Below are 20399 nucleotides of genomic sequence, written 5' to 3' on the forward strand. Positions count from 1 at the left end.
AGAGAGAGAGAGGGAGACGCAGAATCTGAAGCGGGCTCCAGGCTCTAAGCTGTCAGCACAGAGCCCAGTGCTGGGCTAGATCTCACTGACGGCGAGATCATGACCTGAGCTGGAGTCGGATGCTCAACCAACTGAGCCACCCAGGCGCCCTAAGTGTTTGTGTTTTTAACCACAACTCTATGTAGATTCTAAATGATACTTTCAAAATGGTCTGATTTTAACGCCCTAAAAGAAACAGCCATGACAGTGGCTTTTAATGGCAAAAATCTGATATTGGAAGAAAACCTTTTTGCCCTTATCCCTCTAGGTTGTCTTTGTTCTCTCTCCCTCACCAGTCCCATTTCTGCTTCCCCTTTCAAATCAAAACCCTTTAGGGTTAGAACTTCTGAGAAGCTTTGGGCCTGTGTTCGCAGAAGGGACTTGTGTGCTGCTTCTTATTGATTACCAGCATGTTTATTGTCATTTCTTTCAGGGCAACAGACCCTTAGACACAGTAAGATCTAAAGACTAAATAGTTTAGGCTTTGCAGGCCATACGGTCACCATCATGAGGACTCAATGTTGCTGTTGTTGGGTAAAAGTAGCCCTAGACAGTACATAAATGAATGGGACATGGTTGTGTTCCAAAAAAACTGTTTATAAAATCAGGTGGCCAGCTGGACTCGGCTTGTGGGCCAGGCTGTGGTTTGCCTACCTCCAATCTAGATCTTTATAACATTTTTATGAATAATAGTTAATGTATATCAAGTGCATGCTGTGTGTCAGGCACTGAGCAAACACATTAACATGTGGACTCATTCAATACTCACACTAACTCTATGAAATAAGGACTTTTAAAATCCTGTTTTAAAGATAAGGAAATCAAAACGTACAGAGATTAAGTTACTCAGTTTTTCGTAGGCAGACTGGGACTTCAGAGATTTTGCTCTTAAATCTACTAATAGGTCAAACAAGGTTATTGTTTTGTAAGTATGCCAGTATTATTTTATTTTGATTTCATTACTCATTCTGATACATTTGGAAACTTCTCTGTTACCATTCCAGTTATCCATATTGCCTTTTGAGATCTAGTCTGAAGTTTTTTTTTTGCTTATGGGCTTGACATTTCTATCCTGCACCTTTAAATTTAAATAAAAATCCTGATTGCCCATTTTGCATTTGATGCTTAGCATGTAGTCATTAATATTTATATAAGGCTTACAAAACCCTATCTGTTTATGGATGGAGTATAAAAGATCTAATGACTTTGAAGAACACTTAAGAGCAGTATCCAAGTATTTGGGGATAAGTGCTTTTGGAAACACTCAACAAAACTATAGTGGAAGATGCAGGGACAAGATTACTTCTCTTTGCAAAAAAGGACCAAAGACAAAAGACCATCCTGGGAACTTGAGGTTTTTTCTTTTCAAGTATGCACGTGCCAGCTGAGAAAGCTGGAACAGATCAAATAGAAGGGTGTAATTCCAGGGGCATAACTGACATCCTTTGTGAAAATCTTTGGTCTTTCACCAAAGTATCGTGGCTCCAAATCTGACGTCTGGTGAATCTTACAGACACAATGATATCATTAAGCAAGCAGGCACTAGAAATCATCAGGAAATAATTTTTATATGCAATAAGATATATGTTCTTTTGAACATAGTGTTTTAACTTAATAAAAAAATTACCATACACTCTGAAGTGTACCTAAAAGAAATAGTCGTTCTATTTAGAGTTAGTGAATTTGCAGGGTACTCATAAGATGTCAGAGGAAAACTTACTTCATGGTAGTTATTTCTTTTAACTGCAGAAAAGTTTAAACAAAGGCCTCAAGGAATACAACAAACCATGTTATTTTTGTGCCAAACATTCTTGGTTTTAGCCTTTAAGTAGTATGTCTGTTTTCCAGTAAAAACAAAAACTAAAGCCCAGAATATAGAACCCTGCTTAAGGCTTTGTAATAGATCAGGACAGAGGTGCTGACTGAATCTAAGTTTCCTGAATGTTTTTCAACTCCTTATACAACTGGATTAAACAAATAGCTGATAGAGAAAATTAAGTCATTTTAGGCAGAAGTTTCTGGCAGTCCCTCCCCCCCCACTTAAAAAAATTCAATTAGAATAAATCAATAACATTATGGAAGTTTGCTGAGCATTATAACTGTTTCAGTTTTTAAATATATACTGAAATTGTATTATCCTGTTCTCTTTATAGCCTAAATATATTTCATGGCAGAAATTGACATTAGATAAAGAAGTCACCTTGCCCACTGTTATTAGGTCATTAATATGAATACAACTCTTGTGAACATCAAAATAATCAGAGAATGTGAGAGATGAAGGGGACTTTAGAGACCATCTACTGTGCAAAGTTCCTTAGCTTCAACAATAGGAGCATTTTGGACTGGATGTTTTTCGGTTTGGGGAGATATAAGTCTTGTGCACAATGGGGAGTTTACCAGTACCCCCAGTCTCTATCCACTAAATGCAGATAATTCATTCACCAGTTTCAGCTGTGACAATCAACAATTTCTCAATATTGCCAGTGCTACCTGGGGGCAGGGGAGTGGTAGTGGTGCAAAATTACCCTCAGTTGAGAACCACTGATCTAGTGCAATCTCTTCATTGTAAAATGTTAATGTTGTACTGATGTTTTCTGAATTAAGAAACATTTCCTTATTTACCTAGTTAATATTATAGCCAAGTCTAGTGTGTCCGAGGTAAGAGAAAACAAAGAATGTCATTATGGATATAACTTAAAGCCTGACATTAAATAAAATTGACAGATGTAAAACTTTTATTGAGTAAGTTTCTTCTTGCTTTTATGGTACTTTCTGTTATATTTATTTCTTTATCTGGGGCCTTGAGATTTTGCTATAGATCAGTGGTATGCAAAGTCACTGAACTTTAAATTTAGTGTTAAATTTAGCTGTTAAATTTAACTGATTTTTTTTTTTGGCAAGACTTTCTCAGAAGCAATGTGTGGATTTACACTCTAGTGCAAGCTGCTATCTCCTCACTATACTATAACACAGTTCACAGACAAGTGCCAGTCTGTGGTCCCTTTTGGTAGTGCTAATATAGATGATTAGGCCTTTAGGGGGCTCCCTATCCTGGCCCCCATTTCTTACCTTGGAGCTCTCTTCTCTGCCTGGCATATTCACAAAGCAAATCACATTATTTTTTTTTATTTTTTTATTTTTTTTAAACGTTTATTTGTTTTTGGGACAGAGAGAGACAGAGCATGAATGGGGGAGGGGCAGAGAGAGAGGGAGACACAGAATTGGAAACAGGCTCCAGGCTCTGAGCCATCAGCCCAGAGCCTGACGCGGGGCTCGAACTCACGGACTGCGAGATCGTGACCTGGCTGAAGTCGGACGCTTAACCGACTGCGCCACCCAGGCGCCCCGCAAATCACATTATTAACTGTACTAAATTTATTACATGTAAATAATTCTTTGTTCTCTAAAAATTTTATTTGCATCTTTATAAGAATGTGTAGTAAGAGAGATGTTTTGAGACAGGTAAGTATCTTAATGGCATCACTGATTCTTTCAGACATTGATAAATTCTATAAATACATACATCTATGTATCTATATTTGTATCTATATCTATGTCTATGTCTGTATCTCTCTATATATCATCTATATCTATCTATATCTATCAGAGAGAGACAGAGAGAGAGAGAGAGGGAGAGAGAGAGAGAGGATGAGAAGGGAGGTAGGCAGGTAAAAGGGGTGGGGGTATTTCCAGCAAGAATGTTTAGGTGGAGAGAAGCATGTGTACAGATTCCAAGGCAGGAAGGAGCATGGTACCTTCCAGAATGGGAAGAAGTTTACTGAAGCTAAAGCTAGAGTTCAAGAGAGAAATGAGACCTTGAAAAAGTAACAAAAGGCAGATGGTAGGGAGCTTGTAAGCTGAATTAAGTAGTTTGGGTTTTATCGCAAGGACAGCGGAAAGCCAGGGATGATTTAGTAGAGATTTAACAGAGAGTATCTATTAGAAATCATTTCCAATGATCCAAAGTTTTCCAGTTTTTTTTTTTATTGCTTTCATCATAGAACTGGTCTTAAAAGTGACCTAGAGAAGAACTAAATCATAATTATAAGAATATCAAAGAAATGTCATTTTCTAACTGTGTGAGTGTTTGTGGAATGATGCCAAACTAAACAGAGTGATCAACATCAGATCACAATTTCACACAGATATGAGGATATTTGGTTCAGAACCTAACAGCCAGGAAAAAGGTCTAGGAATATGACCAGATCTTTTAGGTAAGAGAGAAAAGCAACAGTTTCTAAATTCAACTTACAAAACTGATGGCCACAATAACTTCTATTAGCTTTGAATAAATAACCTTAGCCCTAACTAGAGCATGCACATTTGGAAAACAGTCACAGTTTTGGAGAAATCTGCTGTCAGTTCAATTTTTGTTCTGCTGATGGAACAATCTGTTCCTGTTATGGTGCCCTGCTACCTCGATGAAATAGAGAGATTGCAAGCTGTACAATTGGGAAACCAACAAAGTCAAGCTGTCCTGACTTTTCTGGTTTAGCCTTTGAATTGTCAACTTAGATATAAACTGGGACATGTTTAACACAGGAGGAGGCCCATATTGCTAACCCCCAAATGTAGAATGCTTATTACTTTTTCCAGATTTAATTAAACATATGATTGTTCTATGCAATATTAGGGGGTGTGGCCAATGAATCAGAGGATGACTAAAATAATCATGGTGCTCTTTGATGTAAAACCAGAGTTTATATAACAGTGGGGTCTGGAAATAACTTCTGTCATTTTTCAGTTTTAAAGAGTAAGTCTGACTTCTTACTGCACTTCATGTAGATGACCAAGAAAATGAGAACATTATTAATAGTAAGTTCTAGTTAGTAGTTTTCCCTGAAGCTACTGGAAAAATTTATTTTCATATCATGAACTAATAAACAGGAACCAAGTATGTTATGTATGCTCTCTCTCAGACTTTGAAATGCAGGAAGAAGTATTTTATTATATGTTAGAAAAAAATATCATTTTCAGGATTATTTTGGGACATATATAGGGTAAAAGTACCACTCAAAATGTTTTAAAATTAGTTGTTAAATATTTGACACAGTATTTTGAGATTCTTAGTTAAATGCAAAGGACTTCTGTGAGTTTTTGCTTTAAGATATCAAATTCTTTTCTGTTTTAAAATTTTTAACGTTTATTTATTTTTGGGAGAGAGAGACAAAGTGCAAGTGAGGGAAAGGAGGCAGAGAGAAGGAGACACAGAATCCGAAGCAGGCTCCAGGCTCTGAACTGTCAGCACAGAGCCTGATGTGGGGCTCGAACTCACGAACTTTGAGATCATGACCAGAGCCCAAGTCGGATGCTCAGTCGACTGAGCCACACAGGCGCCCCTCAAATTCTTTTCAAATGAGGGTTTGGGGAAAATTATTTTGGTCATGTTGGCTTTGTAATAATTCAGTTCATTCATTGTGCTTTATTTCCTGCCTTTTTAAATACTAATTTTGATTCTGAGAAAATTAAGAAAGTCAATGTGTGATAAAGACGTTATTTTCTTTTACTCAAAAAAAAAATCTTAGGGGCGCCTGGGTGGCGCAGTCGGTTAAGCGTCCGACTTCAGCCAGGTCACGATCTCGCGGTCCGTGGGTTCGAGCCCCGCGTCAGGCTCTGGGCTGATGGCTCAGAGCCTGGAGCCTGTTTCCGATTCTGTGTCTCCCTCTCTCTCTGCCCCTCCCCCGTTCATGCTCTGTCTCTCTCTGTCCCAAAAATAAATAAAAAACGTTGAAAAAAAAATTTAAAAAAAATCTTAGTAATTTTCAACTCAGTTTTGTATCACAATTATGGGGTTACATTAAAAAGGATTTTTTAGGGGTGGTGCCTGGGTGGTTCAGTTGGTGGAGTGTCTGACTCTTGATTTTGGCTCAGGGCATGATCCCAGGGTCCTTGGGCTCCATGGTGAGCATGCAACCTGCTTAAGATTCTCTCTCTTTCCTTCTACCCCTCTCCCCTGCTCTTGCGTGCTCTCTCTCTCTCTCAAAAAAAAAAAAAAGATCTTTCAAACCTGTATATTTTGTTTTTCTTTTTTAATTAATTTTTTTTTTTTTTTAGTAGGCTCCACACCCAGCTTGGAGCCCAATGCGGGGCTTGAACTCATGACCCTGAGATCAAGACCTGAGCTGAGATCAAGAGTCAGATGCTTAACCGACTGAGCCACCCAGGCGCCCCTGTTTTCCTTTTTTTGTGGAGGTTAGAGGGTGATTGTTAGGCTACAGTTGGAACTTTGAGCAATATTGTTACTCTGTCTACATGATTCTTGAACATAATAGGAGAAATTTCTTTACTGGGAACAGAACAAAGATGTAAGTATAAAAATTGCAGAGTGAAAATGTTATAATGCCATACTGAAAAACTAGTAATTCCTACTAGTTTTTAAGCAGGAGTGGAGGGATTGGCTACGGTAGGGACATGTTGATCAAGAATGACTGATGGCTTGGAAGAGAGCACTGGGGATGTCAGACTTTTTTGGTGGGCGGTGGGTGTCTACAACTAGCTACATTTTCTGAGGAAAGAGGAATGGAAATGAAGGGGATTTGATTTATTGTTCATGTTTATTCACTCTCACCTCAGTGGCTACTCTCCATATCTTTCCAGCCGTTTGCTTTTAAGAGGAAAATTTCTAATTATTATTTTTTGGTTCCATCACAGTGATGCACACTAAATATGAATAGTTTAGGCAGACTGATAGTAGTTAGGGAATCCAGTAAATAGTTTTCCCCAAACTGAGATATTTGAACAGTCTTCTTTTGATTTCCACTATTGCAGTTAATTAATAATATTGATTCTCAGACTCGATCATTATTAAGCATTTCTCCATATAGTTAAATCTAAATGCTTTTTAAAATTCTTGTTTATGATTTTTGTTTAGATTTTTAAATTTATTTTTTTAAGTAATCTTTACACCCAACGTGGGGCTCAAACTCACCACTCGGAGATCCAGGTTTGCTTGCTCTTCTGACTGAGCCAGCCAGGTGCCCCACCCACAATAAAGATTTTCACATATTTTTTCCTTCTCTTTCTGTTCCTTCCAATTTCTCATGCTTCTCACCATTTGTAATGTGTAGTATATGTAGTAAGTGCTGAACTAACCACTTCTGTGCTTTGAACATGATTTTTACCCTTTTAGACCCTTTTTTACTCATCTGGAAATGAAGGAGTTGGACTAAAGCAGTGTATCTCAGTGGGGATTATCATAAGTCAGGTTCTGTGCAAACAGATTCAGAGGGGGAGACTTGAATGCACAAGCTTTACTTGTAGATGCTGACAAGAAATGCTCCTGGTCTGAAGTTAGGAGGGCAGGATGGGGCACAGGGAGAAGCTGAGTTGCAGTAGGATAGCAACTGATGTCTCAGCCAATCCTACAGGGAGCCATGGAGAAAGGAAAGCCCTATGGAATTGTCCCAAGTAGAAGGAGAGGAGTCAGGCCTTTGCAGCTTTTACCAGATACCACCTATGGGTTCCTCCTGGAAGGTGCAGTAATCTGGAGCAATGCTCAGTGAGGGGCATAGCTGTGAACCATAAGCAAACAATATTCCTAGCCCCTGGGGCATTGGCCTTGAAAAGAGGTTCAGGGAAGAATATCTACTTCTACTACTAGTACTTTGGGCAGAACGATTCCTTGTTATGTGGAAATAGCCCAAGCATTGCAGCTGTGTAACATCCCTGGCCCTACCCATCAGGACTATAACATACTTGCCATATTTCCAAACAACCCCTGGGACCCTGGTTGAGAATTATAGGAGATCACTAGGCTAAAGCTTTGCTCAGTCTACAGAGGATCTAATGATGTTGTTTCTGGACGAGTGAGTGTATTTGGGATGAGAGTACCACCTGATCAAAGTTAGAAAAGATTTGGCAAAAGATTGAGTGTCCTAGGACTCAAATGTTGTGCTGAGCCTAGTTGAATATAAATAGTTCTGGGGAATTACTGGCTCAAAGGGCATGAAGATTTTAAAGAATGTTGTTATGTGTTACTCTGTGGAGTGGTTGGGCCAATTCTATTCCTCCTAGCAATCTAGCAATCATATACTTTTACTATTTTCTCTCTATTAACTTGGATCTCTGTAAATTTCATTGATATTGTGGACAGAGTCTGGGAAGATAGGTAAGGAAATGGGGCTTGTGTACCACAAGCTATGCTACTGGGTGTGCTTTTATCCAGGTTTCACTAATGCTTAAAAGAACCCCTCTGGAAACATGAGGAGAGCCAGGCAGAAGGGAATGGGAGAATTGCTGGGCACCTTATCTACAATTAATGTTTAAGAAAAACCAGAAGGCTTAAAAGAGATAAAGATTTGTGAGTAAGAAAATGGACATATTTTAAATATTCACTATACAATTCAATCTTTCTTGATGGTAACCCTTTATTAGATCAGTTTAGATTAGTTTAGATTAGTTCAACTCTGTCTTTTTAATATCTATTAACAGTTCAAAAAGAAATATCTGTAGTTAGCCTAGTCTTGTTCCCAAGAGGCCAGCTGGTGCTGGGTTTGGCAGCTTCTTTGGAGAAAGACTCAATGGGTGTGGAGACTAAAATAACAAATTTGTTTTGAATACTGAGTGATTCCAGAACATGATTTGAGACTTGAAAAATTAATTGCAGAAGTATCCAACTAATATCTGTGAACAGAAAAACCTGCTGTCTTCCACATTTACACAAAATTCTTGATGTGGTCAATTTCAAGATCCTTTATTTTCTTCCTGTTTATTTTCATTTTCTGTAATTACAGTTCATACACTAATTAAATTGTCATTGTATTGTAGTGTGTCAGTAGATAATGATGCTTTTCTACGTTGATAGAACATGAGTCAGCCAATCAACAACATATGTTGGACCCCTAACGTTGAGTTACCCATGTCACTTGAAAAACGATTTGATGTGTGAAGAGACTTATATTTGACTTTGGAAAGACTAAAGTTATAATGGTGAAATCAAGACTGTGTATTAGCTGTGTCCCTTGGTTTTACATTTTTAGAAGTGACTAATCAATTATCCTAAGTATGAAAAAATGCTAGGAAGTTTGGTGTAGTTTCCTATAACAGCAAAAAAACACAACAACAGTATTCTATAAAAAGATTGGTTTTCTGTAATTAATGTTTATGGGTCTATTAAAATAGGTTGATATTTTAATCTAGATTTTTTCATTGTAAGAAATGCAAATAATTATTACAAGGGAAAAACACATTTATTAAAGAAAAGTCAGGAACTATGGAAACAAAAGGAAGAAAACAAAAAATACTCATAATTCAACCATTTTTAAACAACTATGTTTATATAAACCTTGGTTTAAATTCTTCCAAGCTCTTTTCTTCTTTTTTGGTTACACCATTCCAGACTTAAAAAAATACATTTAGATACGTATAAAATGTATTATTAATAATTATTTCCTAGCCTACTTTAATCAAGTGATAGTATATCATGAACAACTTTATAAATTTGATCTACTTTATTTTTCTAAACAAATGAATAACACTTCATACTATGGAAACACTATAATTTGACAAATAAATTGAGGGACATTTATGTTGTTTTAAATATGCTGTTATTTGGCACAGCATGATGACTATAATTAACAATACTGTATTACATACTTGAAAGTTTTTAAAAGGATAGATCATAAAAGTTGTCAACACACACACACACACACACACACACACACACACACACACACAGAATTGTAATTATGTGAAGGAATGGAGATGTTAACTAACTTTATTGTGGTAATTATTTTGCAATATATACATGTATCTGATCATCATACTGAACATCTCAAACTTACATATGTGGTATGTCAATATCTCAACAAAGCTGGGAACAAAATAAATTAAATTTAAAAAGCCATTGTTTTAAGTAATTCTTCATTAATATCTTTGTGTATAATTCATTGAATACTTGTTAGGTTAGCTTCTTAGAAACATTCCTAGCAGAATTGCCAAGTTTGAAGGCATGTACATTTTAAATTTGATACAGATTGCCAGATTTCTTTCCAGAATGGTTGTACCAATATACATGCCTATTTATCGGTACCTAACCTCCCCCACCAACACTGCACATTAACAATCATATTGATTTTTTGCAGATAGGTAATTATCAGATTGTTGTCTTAATCATTATATTTTAATAATTTGTGAGATCAAATTTCTTACAGTTATTGGTCATTTGCTTTTCTTGTATGAATTGTCTCTATGTCTTTTAATTTTTAAAAACTATAGTGTTCATCTTTTTAAATTGATTTAAATGTACCCTGTTGATTAAAGATATTAACCCCTTGTCATGTCTGCTATAAATATTTTCCCAATAACTTCTATTTGACTTTGAATTTTGTTTATGCTATTTTTTTCTTGAACAGAAATTATAGTTTTTACATGTAAAATCTTTTAATATTTTCCCTTATGATTTCTCAGTTTCAGTTCATGCTTATAAAGAACAGTCTCAAGATAAAAATATTATAGTTTTTATAAAAATTTTTTTTAAAGATTTTATTTTTAAGTAATCTCTAAACTCAATGTGGGGCCTGGACCCACAACCCCGAGATCAAGAGTGACATGCTCCATCAACTGAGCCAGCCAGGCACCCCAATATTGTAGTTTCAAAAATATTCTATTGGATTTTACAGATAAAACTTACTGCTTCTGGAATTTATTTTTGTGTATTGTGGTATAAAGTAGTATTACTTTTTTTACTAAATAGAGGGTAATTGTCCCAATTATATTTGTTTTATAATTCATTCTTTCCCACTTATTTGAAATTAGCCTTTTATCTTCTACTTAGTTCCCCACTGTGTGTAGATATATCTGGATTTTCTCTTCTCCACTAATATATGTGATTACAGTAGAATAAGGGAAGATGTCATAACTTCCATCTCCTATGAGAATGAGTCTTATCATTAAGGATATTTGTTGTTGTGTTTATTTAAAAATGTTTTGATACTGTTGAAGGAATTTCTATCTTTAGTTTACTAAAGGCTTTAAATAATATATCTTTGTGGGTGTCAGTTTTTTTCAAATGCATTTTTCAGGATCTGTTGAAATGACCCAATTGTTGTTCTTACTTAGTCTCACAATGTATCAATTTTTATCAATAGATAGCCTACTGTTGAGCTTTTCTTGCACTCTTAGTATAAAGACTGCATGTTTTTGATGTTATTTGTAAGTAAGAGACTGGATATGAATTTTTAATATTTTATATAGGAGGCCTGCATTTATATTCCTAAACAAAACTGACCAGGTTTTGATACTAATGTATGCCTGACTCAGAAAATAAACTTACGTACCTTTTTTCTTTTTTTTTTCTTCTATGCTCTGGAATTTTTAAAATGATATCTTAATTATATTGAACTAATTAATATAAGAAAGCACTGATCTGGCAGTTTTTTGAGGCCAGCTCTGCGACAACTTCCTCATTTTTTCCCCCATGGTTTTAGTTTAGTTTTCTTTTCCCTCTCCTTTATGAGATCAATTTTAGTGGCATGCATTTTCCTATAAGAATATCCCCAGGTTTTCAAATTTTTAGCATGATATTGTTCAAAGTAGTCTCTTACATTCTTTTCAAAATCTTTGTGTTTCTAGTTCCTTCCCTTCCTGGGTCAGCAGACAGCATGTTAATACGTGAGAGTGTGGACTTAGGGGCCACACTGCCTGGACTTGAATCCTAGCTTCACTGTTAACAAGCTGTGTGACCTTGGGTAAATGACATTATTTCTCCTGCCTCTCCAACTATGAAATGGAGAAAGAAGTGGTTCCTACCTCATTGGATTGTGGTGAGGAAAAAATGAGGCAATATATGTGAGAAGTGCTTAGAACAGTGAATTATTACTCATCCTTAATTTTGTGGATATTCCTTTCCTCCCTTAAAAACATTAGGCTAGTTGGTGGTTTATCTATTACATTTGTTTTGTCTTATTGTCTTCCATTTAACCCCCTGCCCTGATTTCCTCTCATTTTTGTCCTTTTACCATATATATACCTTTATAAATTACCTCAAATATAATAAAGCACCTGATAAACATGGTTTAAAATGCTTAAAAATTTGATAATAAATACTTCATTGCATTTGAGGAAATTTATAAAGATACAAATGGAATATCTTTACAGCAGGTATAAACAAACAAAATGTATACTTAGGAAATCATAGGTGCCATAGATGCCTATATTCTCTTCCAGAATCCCGATACCAGGGTTCAGACTGTGAGGGAATCCTCTAGCTGGACAATTTTAAGGAGGTAGAGTTCTCCTGGAACTGACAGTCTGTCCATCTCCTGTCCCTTCTGCCAAGTCTGCCACTGCTGTTGAATAGCACGTAGGGGTGCTTCGTGTGCCTAGAGGAGAGAGTCTACAGGCCACTCAGCAGGAGGCCAAGGTGAGGCAAGACCAGAGGAAGCCTTCTGATAGGACTCTTATACTGGTGCATTCTCTCCACCTTGACTTTGTGCAAACTGGGAGGCATTAGGCCTGGACTCTGATGGCATTTGCAGTGATCCTGAGGACAGAACTTGGTCATCAGACCCATAGAGCTCCGTGTCTGTTTTTCTCCTTCCACTCCAATGCCTGTATTGTGCCAGTCTCCCTCAAATTTGTCCCAATAGAATTGCCTGTCTGAGGGCTTGCCAATTTTGAGAAAGCCTTCCTTCTCCAGGAAAGATTCTTTGTTAGAGCAATAGAAAAGAACTTCATGTTCTATTTTATTGCCATAGTACAGAAATTGGAGGATTACAAAAGAAGCCAAAATGATTCCCTCTTTTTTATCTGCTAGTCAATGCAATGCTAAGTAGTATATGTACACTGACCATATTGGGCCTGGACTTTGATGTCATTTGCAGTGATATTGAGTCATGCAGAGCAGTGTGCCTTCCTCTGGGACAGGGTAGATGATCGTGGGGGTTTTCTTTCCTTTCTTGCTAACTTTCTGCAGACCCTAACGGGCTACCCTACCAAGGAATGGGGGTATTTGGCAAAGTAGGAGTTAATTGTCTCTTATAAAAAACTTGCCTTGCAAGCAGAAATTATGGTCTCAGGGGACATCTAGACACAAATTTCTTACCTTATTAGGGACACTGTAGAATGTGAGTGGAGACAGTGAGGCAGAGAAAGAGAAAAACAACAACAACAATGTAAGGATGTGTTATTAAGGTTGCTGCTATAGGCAGTGAGGGCACTGTTCTATCTGAACCTCTGAGAAGTGTGCAGAGTGTTTCTCAGAATTGTCTGCCCTAAGAACAGGAGACTAGAGCAGAATCCATGGGCTTCCTTTACCCACTCGTTGAGAGTTGGCCTCTGAGGTGTTGACTCCTCTCCACTCCTCAATATGTCTGAATCCCCCTGTTCAGGGCAAAGTTTCTGGATGCTTTCACTTTCTGCTTTTGCCTTTGGTTTTCTAATTCATACCTGAACATATTTAGTTCCTAATTTCTGTGCTTTGTCTGCTGTTTCCAGACCTTGTGTTTGTACTCCCTGCTAATGTCAAAATTGGCTTCTTCAGTTTTAATTCTTTACACTCCCAGATATTGTATGGGAAAAAAAACAAAACCAAAAACCATCTATGATGTGTTGGTGTTGTATACTTGCTTTGGCCATCCCACTCATTCAAGCTTGACTTTCCTAGAACCCAGTCCTGCTGTTCATATTTGCTTCCTTGCTGAAACTTTGGTCCTCTCCCAAACCTCTGCTTGGAAAACCGGATACTAGCCTAGTAAGGAAAGGTAAGGTGCTAAAGGGAAGATGTGTCTGTAAGAATGGTTAACCCTGGTTTGCAAGCTCTTAAGGGATACCTTGACGGGAAGCCAGCGTTCAGAACTCATTATGGATAGAACTCACTCTGTGCCCATTGATGCTTACTCTTGGGCTTGCTTTTGTTTCTAGTACATCTCTAGGTTCCATGCCTCCAATTTTCTGCCTGTAACCTGTGTAAATTCTTAAATTTCTTTGACCTTTAGTTCCTGCAGCTATAAAATGAGAATACTAATAGATAATTATAGAACCACCTTAATTGGATTATTGTGTCTGGCATATTAGCTGCTAGTGTTAGAATCTTGAGTTTTCCAATGGACTCATTTCCCACCCAGCAACCAGAAAAGGTCTATAGTGGTTGTTCTCTGGAATTTCATCAAACTCAGGGCCAGAAAGGTGTGTGGCACCCAATATGCTGGCTTCTGCCCACGTTTTGTCTTTGTTCTTTGTCTTCTGACATAGAAATCCACAATAATAACTTTGACTTTGTCAGACAGTTAATAACACCATACACTTTCTCATACATGTTTCCGACTGTTTACATATATTGGCTCATATAATCTTTCTGGAAGTTAGATTTTATAAACTCTATTTTATAGCTTAAAACCAAAACCCAACTGAAAATTAAAATAAACAAAACAAAAAAATAACAGCAAAACCCAGAGGCTGTGAGTGATTACAAGCTAGCCTAAAGTTTTATATCCAAGAATTCCAGTCAGGATTCCAATTCAGGCTTTCAGTTTTTTTTCTAAAGTATATTTATTTTTGAGAGAGATAAAGGGAGGGAGAGAGAGAGAGAGAAAGAGAGAGAAAGCGCACAAGTGGGGAAGGTCAGAGAGAGAGGGAGAGAGAGAATCCAAAGTGGGCTCTGTGCTACTCACAGATCTCGCAAACCATGAGATTAGGACCTGAGCTGAAATCAAGAGTCAGTGCTTAACTGACTGAGCTACTCAGGTGCCCCCAGGTTTTCAGTTTTAAGCAATTCTTCAAATAGTGTGCTTCTTCACTATTTTATCCTCTGGATATTTGGTCTATTGTCCTAAGACAAACAAAACAAAACAAAACAAAACAAAACCCCTCTGTTTAAATATTTTAAAAAACCTCATCATTTCTATTCTCCATTATCCTAAGCTTGGAAGCCAAGGGGAAAGTTTGGTAAATATATTACCTTGACTTGTTGCCCATTGTGGTAGCACCTTATTCCCTGTTTCCTCCATCTTGTGTTCTTGAAGGGATTTGCTATACTTTTTATTAATCTCTGAAAAGCCTAGAAAGATATCAGCATCTCTTAACCACTTTCTCCATCTTGGAAACATTTGTGGCAGCTAGGCCTTTCTCCACTAGTGGAGATCAAAATAAAACTACTTATAGAATGGAATGCTTGGGAACTTTTCTGTCTTTATTTCAACCTTGGTGACATTTCTGCTTGCTTTATTACCAGTTGGGTGTGAGGAAGTCAACCAAAAGAAATGACCAGATATAAGAGATATAGTAATTGCTGAAACGTGCAAGTTTGGAGGCTTCTGCATTTGGACCAACTCAAACTTCTATTTAGCTTTTCATTTTCAGAAAAATTCCAAGGCATTTAAGTCCTGCTTTTCTTCCATTTTTTTTTTTTATCCACTGTTCTATTTTTCAAGTATCAGGTCTTTATAGTTTCTATACTGAGTTCTAATGTAAAAAAAAAAATCAGATGGAAACATGCATGTTCTTCATTCAGAAGTCCAAAAATTCTGAAATCTTTTTTTAGAGTGTGCCCACTGTGACATAATAGTGAAAAGTTACAAGTCAGTGTTGTTGGTGAATTATGACCAAGGTCATGGAAAACACATTGCTTTTTCTAGTGGTTGCATGATTATCAGGTCTCTGATGATAAATCTGCATCCACTGGAAATGCAGTTAACTTACCTTGGTGATTTTGATTTATTAGCCTTGCAGTGGACAAGGTTGCCCATTTGTTAGTGCTTGTTTTATATTTGAATAGCTCGGAAGCATATAAATTTGAGGCAAAGCTTAAATTTGTCTAGTATTTCATATGTTATAGAAAGCATCTGATCAGAGGACTTCAACTTCTGTTATTTTGATTGTGGTACTATTCAGTTTTTAATATAGTGAGCACATTTGATTTGCATTTTAGAGCATCTCTCTTTGTGATCAATGCTGGAGTTTCTAAGAACTGTCAGAACTATAATAAAAACATGAAAATTATAGATGAACAATCAACTTCTTTTGGAGGTTAAAAGTTAAATGTTTTAAAGGGAGGACATTGAAGAACTAGTGATTGGTAAAATGTATTCTACTTAAGCTTCTCTGTGAGCTTTTATTAAAAATTATACTTAATTTTAATTATACAGAGGAATCTTCTAGCATTGGTCTGGAAAGGCATAAAGAAGATTCTTGACTGAATGAAAGGATTAGTGACTAGAATGAGAACTTAATGATATAGTCTTTGAGTGCTGAAACGTAGAATACATTTCAGAGTTAAATTGACCATATAAGGAATTATATCTCAGCCTGAGTTCTCTTTTCTCCTTCCTTATTACAGGTTGAGGCATAGCATCTGAGGTTTTTATTGCAAGCTGAGGCCTAGCACCTAATAGGAGATTTTGAGTGTTAGTCCTTGTAGCTGGGTTTCTCAGCTTCCACAGAATAGTCATTTTGGGCAGGGTAATTGTGGGTGGCCAGGGGAGTTGTTCTGGGCATTGTAGTTATCTAGATGCTGATGGCACTACACTCAGTTGTAATAACTGAAATTGTCTCCAGCCATTGCTAAATGTTCTCTCACCCTGGGGGTAAAAATCACCCTTGACTGAGGACCACTGATGGATGTTCATGATGCAGGAGAGAAGAATGACCCATGAGAAGGTATCTGTCTCGAATCCATCAGTGTGTGTATGAAAATAAGATGCAAATCATAGTATTTAAACCATTTGCTATTAAGCGCAGTCAGGCTGAGCTAACTCTTATAAGTTTAAGCCAGTGAGAGATAATTTCAGTGTTATTTCAATATTCTAGATCTGGCAACTGTGCAACATTTGATAGTTTTGCGTTTGATGTTGCATTTGACTAGAACATTGAGAATGATCAAGTTTTTTGATGTAATTTAATACTTGACATTTGTAAATACTGAAGCTTTAATCATCATGGATAATTGTAACTTTATACTTACATGATAAATATTTTAAGAAATGAAAAATAAGAAATGTTCATCTTTCAGTCAACTTTTATTGATTCTTCTAAATCTTACATGCTGGAAGTGGATTCTTCCTTTTGTGAGATATTTTACTGTTTTCTGTGGTCAGATTTGGTATTCTCCACAAAGGAGGTTAGCCTGAATTCTTGCCTGGAATAGAAAGGCTCACCTTGTTATAAGTAGTTCTATAGTAACAGCCAATTATCATCTAGTAGATTACAAGGAAATATTCTGATTCTAGAATTCTTTGGGTGTCTAATGAAGGCAGACATATGTGAGAAGTAGGAAATAATCACAGGGTTGTCAGGGGTCTAGAAAACGAATTCAATTATTTATGACTTATTTGGAATTGGTTTTAAAAATTTTAAACAAAAATTTTAAAAGTGGATAATTATAGATTAAAAAAAGAATAAAGGAAGAATACAGGGATTAGGTACTATCAAGCTGCTGAGCTCATTATAACTTTGGGGCAGTGAATTTGTTTTTAGAAGTTTCATTGGAGCTAAGGCAAGAGGTAAGTAGTTAAGCAGTATCGATTGGGTTAAGTAGTATTCATTATCTGTTTTTTTAAAAAAGCATTTAAAAACAGTTTTTTTTTTGTCACAAAGTTTGTCCAGAGAAACATGTTTTATTGTAGGATTTGACAAAATTATATTGATAAAGTTTTTTGTTTAGAGATGTTAAGATATATAGTCAACAATGTTTGCTGTTTTATAAGATGGAAACATATTGTCTGTTAGCTCTCAGAGTTTTGAGCCTTATAGGATGGAAAGCCTTCCCTTCTGTAGGCCTCAGAAGGAAGAATTCTAAGTGGAGGTTACTAATTACCACATTGTGTGTAAAGACAATTAAGGCCTCGGGCCAGTGTCTGATTTTACATAGTATTGCAACTTCATGCTAACTCAATTATAAACTATATAATTGTAACTTTGTGAGTTGACTCACTTATTTGAGATACTTAATTTTTTTCACTTAAAAGTTGAATAATTTTGCCAAATTAAATACATTTAGTATTCAGTACATAATGCTGAACTATTACAACTGTTGTCAACAGAGACCAACACTTCTTTGAGAAAAAATTATGCCAGTCTCAAAGAGTAGGACACTTCCATTGTTTTTGTTGCTTTCCTCTAAAAGTCAGTCCCATCACTAAACAATCCATGTTATTTAGATATAGATTTTTTGTGTACTCAGATGCAGACATATTTAATTTCTTGAAAGATGTGTATTGAATGGGGCATGAGAAAAATCTCAGATTTTAACTGTAATAATGTGATTCAGATTTGAAAGTGGTAATATATAGGCTCTATGTGAGCATTATACATTTATTTTTTTTACTATTGATGGTCTCTGTCCATTTGGTCAAATGCTAATGATGGACCAAAGACGTAGGTCAGAGAAATCATGTTCCTATGTGAGGTGGAACAGAGGTGAATAAGTGATTATTAGAATAACTAGTAACTATTCTGGACACCTGGTGGATATTTGTGATTTGTTATGAAAAAAGTTATCATGGAATTCTAAAACATGCTAAAAATACTATGTTTATACTTTTGAAGTGATAAAGTGTAAAAACATTACCTTGTTCATCTTTAGTAATTACTCTGTAGACTTAAGACAATTAACTTGATATAGAAACTGGGTGGTTCTTTCCAAACAGGTTGTTAATACAATTCTAGTGATGAGATGATCATTTTCTAGAGCTGTTTCCAGTACAGCATAGCCAATTATATGTTTTCAAGGGGTGGAAGTTACAAGCTTCTAATATGATTTATGATATGGAAATATCAACATAAACTATTTTGGAGTGAAGTTCCTTGATCAGTATCTGATGGAAATTTGCTCTTCAGTATTTCCTCTTGGAATGTCTTGCAATTTTTAAACCTAATTCTCTGTATTTGAGAAGTTTGGGTAGTGTGTAAAGGTTTTATTCTGATGAGCATTAAAGAACCTAGGACCTAAGCTCTGTTTGATTTTCTATATCTTAAGCTTATCCAGAGAGTCTCCTGCTTATTTTTAGAAATGTGAAAGAATTCAGAAGACTCTTCAACTGCCTCCTCCAATTTAGGCAACTCCTTCATGAAGCCCTGGATCCCAGCATGTTCCTAATGAATTGCAGATTTCCAATTCTGGGGAGGTTTGTAATGAAGCTTTGGGGTTCTAAATGGGTCAGAGCAGATTTCGTACTTGTCAGATTATGAGAAAATCCAACAAGCAATCTGTGCTAAAGACTCTGGAATAATAATTTTGCCACCCGCTGGTTTCTTTGTTTTTCTAGGGATAGAAGAACATTATTGAGGACTAACCAATGAGAGTTCTTTAATGGTATTCCTTATTTAGAGATGGATCAGTTTGCACCAGCTCGGGATAGAGATGAATCAAATAAGATTCTAATACTTTAAGTGAAGAATGTTCTATTTGGCTTAGATATTTGATGGTATTTGGATTTGTTTTCTTCACAAAATTAAACATGGAGAAACAGCACTAAAGGGCACCCAGCTCAATTCTTTCTCAAACTTCAGTCGTTCTGGTTGAAGAGATGAAAAATTCTGGAGTTACTTTATTGATGATTTTCTCTCCTCTGTTTTGTCTTCCTGGAAATCCTGCTTTATAGTTGTTGACTTCCTAGACTAGTCTCCTACCTTTTGTATCTTTCCTCTTTCTCTCTTCTTTTCTCTCTCTCTTTTTCACATCTTTTTATCCTTTTGATCCTGGGTGATTGCTTCAATTTTATCTCCTAACCCTTATACTGATTTTGAAATCCTGCTTTTTAGTTTCTAATAGTTCCTTTTATGGCTGTTCTTTGACTATTTCTTATTTGTGATATTTTAGTCTTTTGATCATGGATGAGATATTTTGACTTACTGCTCTGATTTTTTTAAAAGGTTTTTTTTTCCCTCCCTGAATAGCCTCTGTGTCATACAAGTTGCTTCTTAAATAAGATGTTTGTTTTGGGCTGTCTTCCCTAAATGGGGGCTGAAAAGCTTTTTGGAAGCTCTAAGCATTTTAGCAATGTCAAATTTAAGCTTTACTGTGGGAGATAGGCCATTGATTGGGTTGATCAACCTCCCTAGAGAAATGCATTCTAATCTCCTTTCTGGAGGAAGTTCTAGCTATCAGTCTTCTGGCACCAAAAAAAGAGGGTATGGGGGTGGAAGGAATATGTCTCAGCACCTTGTATCCTGTATGCACAATTACTCAATCTCTTGTTTTCAGTAAGGTTCCCATGTCCTCAGTTGCTTGGGATTCCCCTGATTTAAAGACTTTCTGTTTTACTCTTTCTAGACCTCAGTGGGAGTGGTAGAGGGGGAAGTGGGCAGGGGTGAGGGTCATTACTCAGGAAAGTGAAATAGGGGAAGACATATAGATGTCTAACTACTTTTCAAATAGCCTTTATCAAATCCTACTTATTTTAGGTTTCCACCTGCCTACCCCACTT

The 20399-nt window shown here is 36.4% G+C and overlaps 1 protein-coding gene across 7 annotated transcripts in view; it reads left to right on the forward strand.

Annotated features, from left to right (window-relative positions):
• IQCM (IQ motif containing M) overlaps positions 1–20399 on the forward strand; it is a 674133-nt gene that overhangs the window by 1625 nt on the left and 652109 nt on the right. For 3 of the 7 annotated variants that reach the window (XM_045056869.1, XM_045056870.1, XM_045056866.1), the window contains exon 1: positions 16950–17474. The exons of 1 other annotated variant lie outside the window; for it this stretch is intronic. The gene's annotated coding sequence lies outside the window, so the exon portion shown is untranslated. Of the gene's footprint in view, positions 1–16948; positions 17475–18980; positions 19098–20399 lie in introns of those variants that run through there. 3 more of the 7 variants (XM_045056875.1, XM_045056873.1, XM_045056867.1) reach the window with 2 other exon arrangements.

This window comes from Felis catus, chromosome B1 (assembly GCF_018350175.1).
Source record: "Felis catus isolate Fca126 chromosome B1, F.catus_Fca126_mat1.0, whole genome shotgun sequence".
NCBI classification, from domain to species: domain Eukaryota; kingdom Metazoa; phylum Chordata; class Mammalia; order Carnivora; family Felidae; genus Felis; species Felis catus.